The 9,979-nt window shown below is 37.9% G+C and overlaps 1 long non-coding RNA gene across 1 annotated transcript; it reads left to right on the top strand.

Annotated features, from left to right (window-relative positions):
* The first annotated feature begins 718 nt into the window (after window positions 1-718).
* On the top strand, window positions 719-4,938 carry LOC121024697 (uncharacterized). The gene is made up of 2 exons (XR_005787794.1): window positions 719-1,058; window positions 2,552-4,938. It is a non-coding gene; the product is annotated as an uncharacterized LOC121024697 (long non-coding RNA).
* The last annotated feature ends 5,041 nt before the right edge of the window (window positions 4,939-9,979 follow it).

Here is a 9,979-nt window from a genome sequence, read left to right as displayed (position 1 = left end):
GAGAGAGAAAGCACAAGTGGGGAAGGGGCAGAGGGAGAGAGAGAGAGAAAGAGAGATAGAGAGAGAATCCCAAGCAGGCTCTGCACTGTCAGTGTGCAGCCCGATGTGGGGCTTGAATTCACAAACCTCGAGATCATAACCTGAGCTGAAGTCAGGCGTTTAACCGACTGAGCCACCCAGGCGCCTTTGTTTTAATAAGGAGCTATTTTTTCCATGAGAGATAGAATTCTACAAGTTTCTTCTTTTACTACAGGAAAATAGTGTCATCTCAGAAATTATTTTCTCATTTTGCATTGCCTGGTAAAGACTCATGTTGTAAATAGTAAAAGTGGCTGCTAAAACATGGAGACCATCGTTCACATTTCTCAAGTATATGTCTGTTGGCATGTTTGCATTTTCAGTTACTGAAGTGTATCCTCTTTCAGAAATACAATCCCAAATTGCAACGGAGCAGACCTGGTGGTTGTGAGAACAGAAGGGCTTTTCCTTTGATGTGGTCTCTGAGCGGTTTCACACACTTGAACACCTGGAAATCAAAACCTCTTAATTCTCTGAACACTTTTCCTGGTAATTTAGAAAAGTCATTGGTTGACCACTTGGCCCTGATCTCTTCTTCTTTTTTTCTTTTCTTCTTTCTCTCTTCTTTCTTCCTCCCTGTCTCCTTTCTTTCTTTCTTTCTTTCTTTCTTTCTTTCTTTCTTTCTTTTTCTTTCTTTCTTTTCCTTCCTTCTTTTCCTGTCTGTCTTTCTGGCTTTCCTTCCTTCCTTCTTTCCTTTTTTTTTCTCTTATCATTTCCATTTTCCATCAGCATTTTTCTGTGATTACTACTTCCATGGAAAACAGATATTTTTCTAAATTAATCTAAGGAAAACATAAAATATCATATGCCATGAAGACTATAATTCAAGGGCTTCCAAGAGAACTCAGAAGATCAAATTGCCAGGACAAAGTTTTTAAGCTGGTCGTGCCGTGAAGCTTAGCTGAAAGTTTTGTAGAACGTCTAACCAGGCTGGATCAAGATATTTGTAGAATGAAGTAAGCTCATAGTAACTCCCACTGGTAAGTAACTTTGTTCTATTTTGATCTTGTGAATGAAAAACTTATTGATGCTTTTCAGAAGAAAACAATATGGGATCATCCCAGCATATGGACAGCAGTATTCCAGCTCCAGATCACTTTGTATGGAAACAAAACCACTTTGAAAATGGTTTATTCACTTAACCAGTTGGAGGCGGATTGAAATTCTACTTTTAGGAAACACACACAGAAAATAATAGACTCATATTTGAAATTCAAACATCTGTAGGACCGTGTCTGTGAACCATTGTTGTAAGTTATTGGTTCGTGCTGTTTCTCTTGTAGATGGTCTTTTAAGTGAGAAACACTTTAAGTATTTCTAGTATTAAGAGTGCCCCTTTCTCTAATAACCTGGAAAACCTATATGATTGCTTTTGATCTCATCTTTAACCAAGTGCAAACAATTTCACTTCTACAGTAAACGACTGTAGAACATCAATAATGCCACTTCATCTTAATACTCTAGCTTCTGAGGAAGTAGGCTGCGACTAGTCAAAATTTGTCCCATTGTGACTCTTGTGATATTGCCTAGAGATGATCCAGTTTAAAGGCATTTGTGAGCTCAGTAAACCACTTCAGCTCCAGAGTCCATCAGAAGTCTGTCTGCATGGTTTATATCCTTGTTTGTTTACATTGCCTCAGCAAACATTCACTGAAGACAGTGTCTATGCTGGATGCTTGAGGTCAAAGGGGCTCCCGACACGGTCCCAACACTCAAAAAGCTGGTAGCCTAGTGGATAAGCATTCTAGATTGTGGCTTGACTGGGCCCCAAGTTTTTTAGCCTGTGGCTGACAGAGATACAGACTGTCTTGGGTTCATCAGTTCTTTTCCTTTCTTATTTTATGTAATACTTATTGCTTATAAAATCCACATGTGTCATTTAGTGGAAAATTGGGATAGACGAGCCAAAAATTATCCCATTAAAGAGAATAATCATATTAGCTAATATTTATTGAGAGCCAGATAACCACACTGACTGGTTTCAGTGCCTTATCTCAGTCCTCAGCAGTCCTATACAGGAGGTCCTTATTCCAGTTTCACAGATGAAGGACTTGAAGCTCAAAGAAGTTGTTATTTGCCTAAAGTCACATGGCAAGTTACTGTGGCAAAGTTTGGGACCCAATAGACACTTGTCCATGCTGAAGAGCATGGTTTAGACCGTTACGTGCTATTAGAAACAGCAAGCTGTATTTTTATTTCTGATTATTTACTCTTCTGAGCCTGACCTCATAAATTGACTCTTTAGTCAAGCGCTTAACTAGTAGTAGCTCATAATTTGTATTACTCTTCACACAGAAAACAATGTTTCTGCTTCTATCATGGTTCTAAAATTGCCTCTCTTCCCCGCCCCACCCCCCAGCCCCCACCAAAGATCCAGTAAGTCATGTTGAATACACGTTCATTAGATTTTCAAAATGTGATTCTTAGGGTATTGCTATAAAATGACAAGTCCTTTCCACACCATCGCATTCAGTCTTCTTTCCGCATCGGCATCAAGTGCGCCGGAAATGCTGACTCGGGCAGGACAGCTGGAGCAGGTGGCCTACATGCAGGACTCGGCTGCATGACCCACAGCTGTCTTTCCGCTCAGGCCGGGACAGCGGCAGAAAGACCAGACCAGACAGGATCCTCTGATGAGCAGCTCAGGACTTTACATCAGTGCCCTGGAAACTCTTAGGGTAATTTCAAGTTCAAAGGAACAGTCTTTCAGCAACAAATTAGTTAAGTGACCATAATTAAGATTTCAGACTCTGTAACAGTTCATCTGGCTACTATCGTGGGAATGGGATTCTGGAAAGAACTGCTTTACAGTCAAACCAGGTCCCTACCCCTCAATACATAGAAACACACAAACAAGAAAACCAACGTGTTAAAAAATTGAACATTCATTCATTATATATTCAAATATATTATTTCTATTTTTGTTCCTCTTTGAAAATTATAGAGGTAGTACCTGTAAATTACACTCTAGGAAAAGAGCTGATCTGATACATGAAAACCTTATGAAAAGAGATTTAGAAGACTCAGCAAAATGTTGAGAAAAGGTAAAATCATATTCTCTGTGGTGGATGAATAAGATGGAAAGACAGAGAGGGGTCAGTCCATCCATTCTTGCTGGGTTCATATCTAATGTGATTTTGCTTGTGATTCATCTTTGTTAATATTAGCAGGACCAATTTTTATGTGTTTAAATAGTAAAAAATATAGGCGAGATTTTAAAAGAGGCACAAAGGGAGATTTCTGTAAAAGGTTTTCAGACAGTGGGCTATTATGGATGGGGGATCTACCAAAAAAAAAATCCTCCTCCCAAACCTCAGATCTGGATTACAGGTAAATATTCTTTCATTCTTCCGTATAACATAGGGAGGGGAGGCGGGCGGTGCAGGGGCAGCAGGCTAGGTTCTGGTGCCAGCTCAGCATTCTCGGATTCACCCCCAGTTTGGTCACAAATGGCAGCAGGATCCTTGGAGAGGTAGGTGACTGTGTCCCAGTCCTTGGGGGTAGTTGCCGCCTGAGCTTGCGTGGGCGACATTGACAAGGAGCTAACTTGCTAGAGCAACTGGGGGTCCCTGAGGGGTGGGGATGTTAGGTCCCTGTGGGATTTCTGTGCTGAATATGTGTAAGGATATTTGTATTGCTTATTTGATTCCAAAATAACCAGTAGGAAAGAATGAGCAAAAACTTGATAAACTTGTCATTTTGTCGGAAGGTGATTCTTATCCGGTACCAACACATTTACCTGTGCAGACATAATCAGGAGTGTCATACGCTGGGTTTGTTTCTTTCTAAATTCAGGCTAGTAAATGTATTCATTCTTCATTAGCCTTAGAGAGGAATTTTTTTCCTGGATGAGGGAGAACATCTCACAGGGATTTTTTGAGCCTGCAGCATCTAGTCAAAAAAGTTTTCAAAGAATTTTCACAATGCTGGTAAAAGCATTGGAAAAATGAAGAAAGAATGATATATTATGGTTTCCTTAGTGGTTTTGATCACAGGCATGAATAAATTCATAAACTGAAAAAGAAATTTCCGGTCCGCTTTTTTCCAACTGACTATCTACTCGGTGTAATTGCATCAATCCAATTAAAAAATAGTGACACAGTTATAATTCATGAGGTCCTAAAAATATGTTTTTAGGAGAGAGTGGTGCAGACAAAAATGTGAACTTTGAATCTGAATCTGTCATGTTGTGTATAATTATCCTTCAACCAATAACTTTTGTTTCACTGGTCATTGCTTTCTTAAAAGTATAAAAAGAATACATGTCTCAAATGAAAAAAATTGGAAAAGAGAAAAAATAAAGAAAAAATTGAAATCTCATAGCAACACTTATTACTGTTAACATTTGCTATATTTCCATTCATTCGTTCTGTCAACGTAACAACTATTTCAAGTGGATGTGGTTAGAACTAAATGAAATTAAATATGGAATTAGCTCCGTATAGGTTGGGACATGGTCAGTAATAAGAAAAAAGCCAATTCTTCAGAATTCCAATTACCACCCACTGCAGTTCTGCATAGAATCAGGAGTACAGAAAAAAATGTATTAGTTACAATCTAGTCTATAGGACACTTAAAACAAATGGTCAGATTTCCAGAATACTTTTAATTTCTAAGACTCACCGTTCAAATCATTGTAAAAATGATTAGAATGTAATAAGCATTACTTCAAATATTGCCAACCTGAGTATAAGATGATCTTTAATTTTTCAGTACAAATACTTGGATGTAAAAAGAGGGGGGGATTTGCAACTCGATCATACAAACTTACAATGACATAGATGCAAAATGAAATATTCATTTATAATATTTTATACCTTTATTGGGTTATACCCACAAATTAAAAAGTATATCTTTTTTTTATAATATGAGTTGAGAGATCTGTTTTTTGTGCCCTCACATTTCATCAAAAATTTTGTTCAGGGCCTCCACATGCATCTACTCCAGAGCAAATTTCTGAGTCATCACAGGATTGGAGTGTCTGTTTTGGGATCTCCTTATGATGATGTCACTGGATATTTTATTGGAAGAGACAATTGCCTATTTATGAAATAAAAGAAAACTACTTATTTCATTTATGCAGTCATATATTTATGCAATGTAAGCATAAAGTATAGAGACTTTAGTTCCAAGTACTATTTACCAAACCTAATAGTAAACTTCTTTATTGTCTTTTACCAGTGTTATCTCTAAAACTAGCAGAAATTGAGTTTATTTCAGGCTGATATCTTGCCAAGTAGTACTGTTTCATCAAAGTAGAATATTGGAAGAAGCTCTTTTAATATGAGAGGTTGCCCCAGACTGAAACATAAGGCAACCCCTGTTTTGTGAGGGATGATGTTGGGAATGGAAGATTCACCTTATTCTGTGGAGTCTCAGTGTGTTTGAATATCACGTGTTTTGTGTCTCTATCACGGAGTGGGATTAGCAAACATCTTCTCCCATTTTTCATGTCACCTTTGGGTAGACCATCCTAAACTATCAAGCTCTGGGGCAGAAGAAAAATCAAGCTCTAATGCACAAACTGTTTCTCATATACTTACACTGCTTATTTCCAGAATCTGTTTGAGAAGACCTAAAATAAAATATAGTTAGGCCATGAAATAAAAATAAAAGATCAAAAGCACTAAAGAAAACAGAGGAAGAATGGTCCATGGTTATCTAGCAAGAAACACAGGGTAAACTTTTATGTTCAAAGGTAGGAGGAAAATGTGATGGAGTACATACTTTTTATTAACTGGTAAAATGAGGCACCACAAACTTTCAAATATGTTGTGTCTTTCCACCACAAAATGAGAAAAGTACTTCAGTGCATGAGTCCTTTAGGGGGAATATGAAGTGAAATAGTGGGCATTGCTTTCCATATCCATTTTATAAAATGGAAGAAATGGTCTTCAAACTAATGCATTAGATGCTACAACTGCATCATTACTGTGGGCGCCATGACATTTAATGTCATTCACAGATGGTGACCTTCAGCAGACATAGGCAGGTGACAGCCTAGGGATCTAACGTGACAATAGGAGGTTTGGAGGACTGGGCAACCAGCCATTGATCTGGTCATTTGGCCATGAAGGCCCACTGTGGGAGATTCAAGCCAAACTTTGGGCATGATCTGGAAGGAAGTCAGTTTGAGGTAGAAATTTCTGGTGAAAGCTTGGAAAGCACATAGATTATGCCAGTGGTGGGAAAAGAGTCATTTGCTTTGGACCACACAGGTGAAGCATTTCCATGAACTGACCCCATATTACTAGGCTTTAGCCAATGTTCCCTTTGACTTTTTGAACACTGGAAATGCAGTGGACAAGACAAGTGATTGCCTATTAACTGGTGTGTCAAAGTTACATTTCCAATGGTGATGGCTTAGTGAATTCCAGACATAGCAGAGCAACCTGGGGTGCAAATGAAGGAATGAGTCTCCATGTTTCATTGGTATAGATCTAATTGGCATCCCCAAATAGTGTCTTCCCATTAGTAAGGGAAGGTTTGGTCCCATGAGATTAAAATATGTTGGAGCACACAATCAACACAAACAATTGTTATTAATAATGGTAGCAATTATAATCTCCCCGTGCTATAGCAGGTTTGATCATATTGCTTTCCAGATCTTGTTTCTTTTTTTTTTTTTAATTAAAAATTTTTTTTTCAACATTTATTTATTTTTGGGACAGAGAGAGACAGAGCATGAACGGGGGAGGGGCAGAGAGAGAGGGAGACACAGAATCGGAAACAGGCTCCAGGCTCTGAGCCATCAGCCCAGAACCTGACGCGGGGCTCAAACTCACGGACAGCGAGATCGTGACCTGGCTGAAGTCGGACGCTTAACCGACTGCGCCACCCAGGCGCCCCTCTTGTTTCATATTCGACTCGCTTCAGCACCTGGTGGAGTGTTGAATTGATCCACACTAACATCATCATTTTAAAATGAACAAAGTAGCAAAGATTTTAATTTACCTGATTTGTTCATCCACAGAACTTGTTATAACCAAAATGAATCAGGGGGCACCTGGGTGGTCCAGTCAGGTAAGCATCTAACTTGGCTCAGGTCATGATTTCATTGTTTGTGAGTTCAAGCCCCAATCGGACTCTCTACTGTCAACTTGGAGCCAGCTTCGGATCCTCTGTCTCCCTCTTTTTCTGCCCCTCCCCTGTTCATGGGCTCTCTTTCTCTCTCTCTTTCTCAAAAATAAATAAACATTAAACAAACAAATAAAAAACCCCAAATGAATCAGAATCTGAATCCTGGTCTCTTCAAGTGGAGGCCATCATAGTTCACTGAATTCAAAGAACTCAGAGAAGATAAATCCACTAAAGATTTGATATGGGTGGAATCACTGTGAAATTATTTTATTCTATTTTTAAGGTTTATTTATTTATTTTGAGAGAGAGTGGGGAAGGGATAGAGAGCAAGGGAGAATGAGGATCCCAAGCAGGCTCTGCACTGTCAGGGCAAAGCCCGACGTGGGACTTAATCCCATGACCTGAATCGAAATCAAGAGTCCGACGCTTAAGTAACTGAGCTACCAGGTACCCCTATGGAATTATTTTGTAAAACTTTTTAGTGATGGAACAACATTTGTTTTCATAGGTAAGTAACAGAAGATGGCAATTTTTTCAAGATAAAAGAAAGAAGGCAAGAAACAATCAAATTGGAATAATATTTAAGAATGTTTAGAAAAAAGAGGATTGGGATGGGGCTTAGATGTGGAAATCTTAGGAGAGATTTTAATATCAATTCTTATGGTAAAGGTCAGCATAGACAACATTGTGCAAATACTGTAATAGCGTCTGACTTTGTGTCCATGTGGACTATAATAAAATGCTCACATACAACATGTGTAATTGTCATGAAAGCCCATTTGGCCCAAGAATGAAGTTGATCATGGGGCGCCTGGGTGGCGCAGTCGGTTAAGTGTCCGACTTCAACCAGGTCACGATCTCGCTGTCCGTGAGTTCGAGCCCCGCGTCAGGCTCTGGGCTGATGGCTCAGAGCCTGGAGCCTGTTTCCGATTCTGTGTCTCCCTCTCTCTGCCCCTCCCCCGTTCATGCTCTGTCTCTCTCTGTCCCAAAAATAAATAAACGTTGGAAAAAAAATTTTTTTTAAAAGAATGAAGTTGATCATGTTAGGTAAGTTTTGTGAGTTGACACATTTCCTTTTCTGATGGTGAAATGTTGTTGTCGGAGAGCTTGGGCTTTGGACTCCGGCTGACCTAGAGGTCTGTTTCCACCACTTACTGCATATGTGAACTTGGGTGACTATCTTCTGGCCTCAGTTTCCTAATCCATAAGATGGGATAACAATATGTATTTAGAAGGGGTAGACCAGAATTAAATGAGACTGTGAGTAAAATATTTGGCACATTGTCTGTGAGACATGTGCCAATAGGTACGAGATAGAGGTTGCCCCATTTTGAACCTAAAGGGAGAATTGTATCCAGTATGGAGGATGGTCTGTAGCCAATCATCCTGACAGAGAAGAAATTTGCCAGGGGCCCCAGCTGTACATTTTATTGCTCCAATGGAAATTTAGCTTAGCGTCCACCAATACATGAAAGACTTGAATTTAGAGGTGTTTGTGTCTTTTTAGTGGACTTTTTCCTCTTTTAGCAACAAAAATGAAATTAAGACGTATTTTTTTTGTATTTTTGTAGTTGTTCTATATACATTAAATTTACCCTTTACCTTAATTGGTATCATCTCTAACACAAACAAGTGTGGGCCTCATGCTTGTATTTATTAGAAAAACAATTAAAGATTGAAAACTATTAAATTAAAAAATTAAAATTAAAAAAATTAAAAAAAATTAAAAACTATTAAATTAAAAAATTAAAAAACTATTAAATTAAAAAAAATAATTAGAATTTACTGAGAAATAGAGTTACAGTATGTACTTCTTTTTTCCAATATATGAAATTTATTGTCAAATTGGTTTCCATACAACACCCAGTGCTCATCTCAAAAGGTGACCTCCTCAATACCCATCACCTACCCTCCCCTCCCTCCCACCCCCCATCAACCCACAGTTTGTTCTCAGTTTTTAAGAGTGTCTTATGCTTTGGCTCTCTCTACAGTTTGTACTTTTAAATACTTAGAAATGTTATCAATTTGAAATTCATATTTGCATATGAAATATGTATAATTATTTAATAAAAGAATAATGAGAAGACTAAAATACAGAAAGTTTGAATCAATATTAATATAAAAGTTTGAAATAACACACTGATATGTGGTGGGTATTTGGTAAATTTATATAGAATTCGTATAGCTTCATCTTCACAAAATACATACAACATAGGCAACTCACCTGAACTCTTTTGATTATGAATGTATGTAAATGTATTGGACAAGTTCATTTATTGTGCAAACTAGTTTCTATTTTATGCATCATGACAATGATTTTGGCCACAAAAAACACTGTTAGTAAGTTTAAAAAAGAATGTTGAAAGAAAAGACATGTCATACAATTATGGAAAATATGAGCACTAACCATATATAATCAAGCACACTATTTAAGGCTCAATTAACTATCACATTGATAACGTTATGGAAGTTCAAGATTCCTTCTATCCTGAAAAGAATGAAACTTCAAGAATCTAGCTCAGGAAAAGGGAAAGGAGGTAAGAGTCATGTCTTACCATCCAGAAATTTTCTTAACTATGGTTATCAGAAGTATTCCTAAAGAGCCCAAAGTTCCTGTTATGAAAACTGGAATCTTTAATGTACTGACTGAAGGCGAAGATCATGACAATATCATGTACAATTAGAAATTAATCTTTTTTAGATTCAAAGGGGCACATGCACCCCAATGTTTATAGCATCATTACTGACAATAGCTTTTAAATTTTTTTTTTCAACGTTTATTTTTATTTTTGGGACAGAGAGAGACAGAGCATGAACGGGG

Source organism: Herpailurus yagouaroundi, unplaced genomic scaffold (genome assembly GCF_014898765.1).
Source record: "Herpailurus yagouaroundi ecotype Mexico unplaced genomic scaffold, PumYag 66866, whole genome shotgun sequence".
Classification (NCBI taxonomy): Eukaryota; Metazoa; Chordata; class Mammalia; order Carnivora; family Felidae; genus Herpailurus; species Herpailurus yagouaroundi.
Note: the sequence above shows the minus strand (reverse complement) of the source record. Positions and strands in the feature narration are given on the sequence as shown.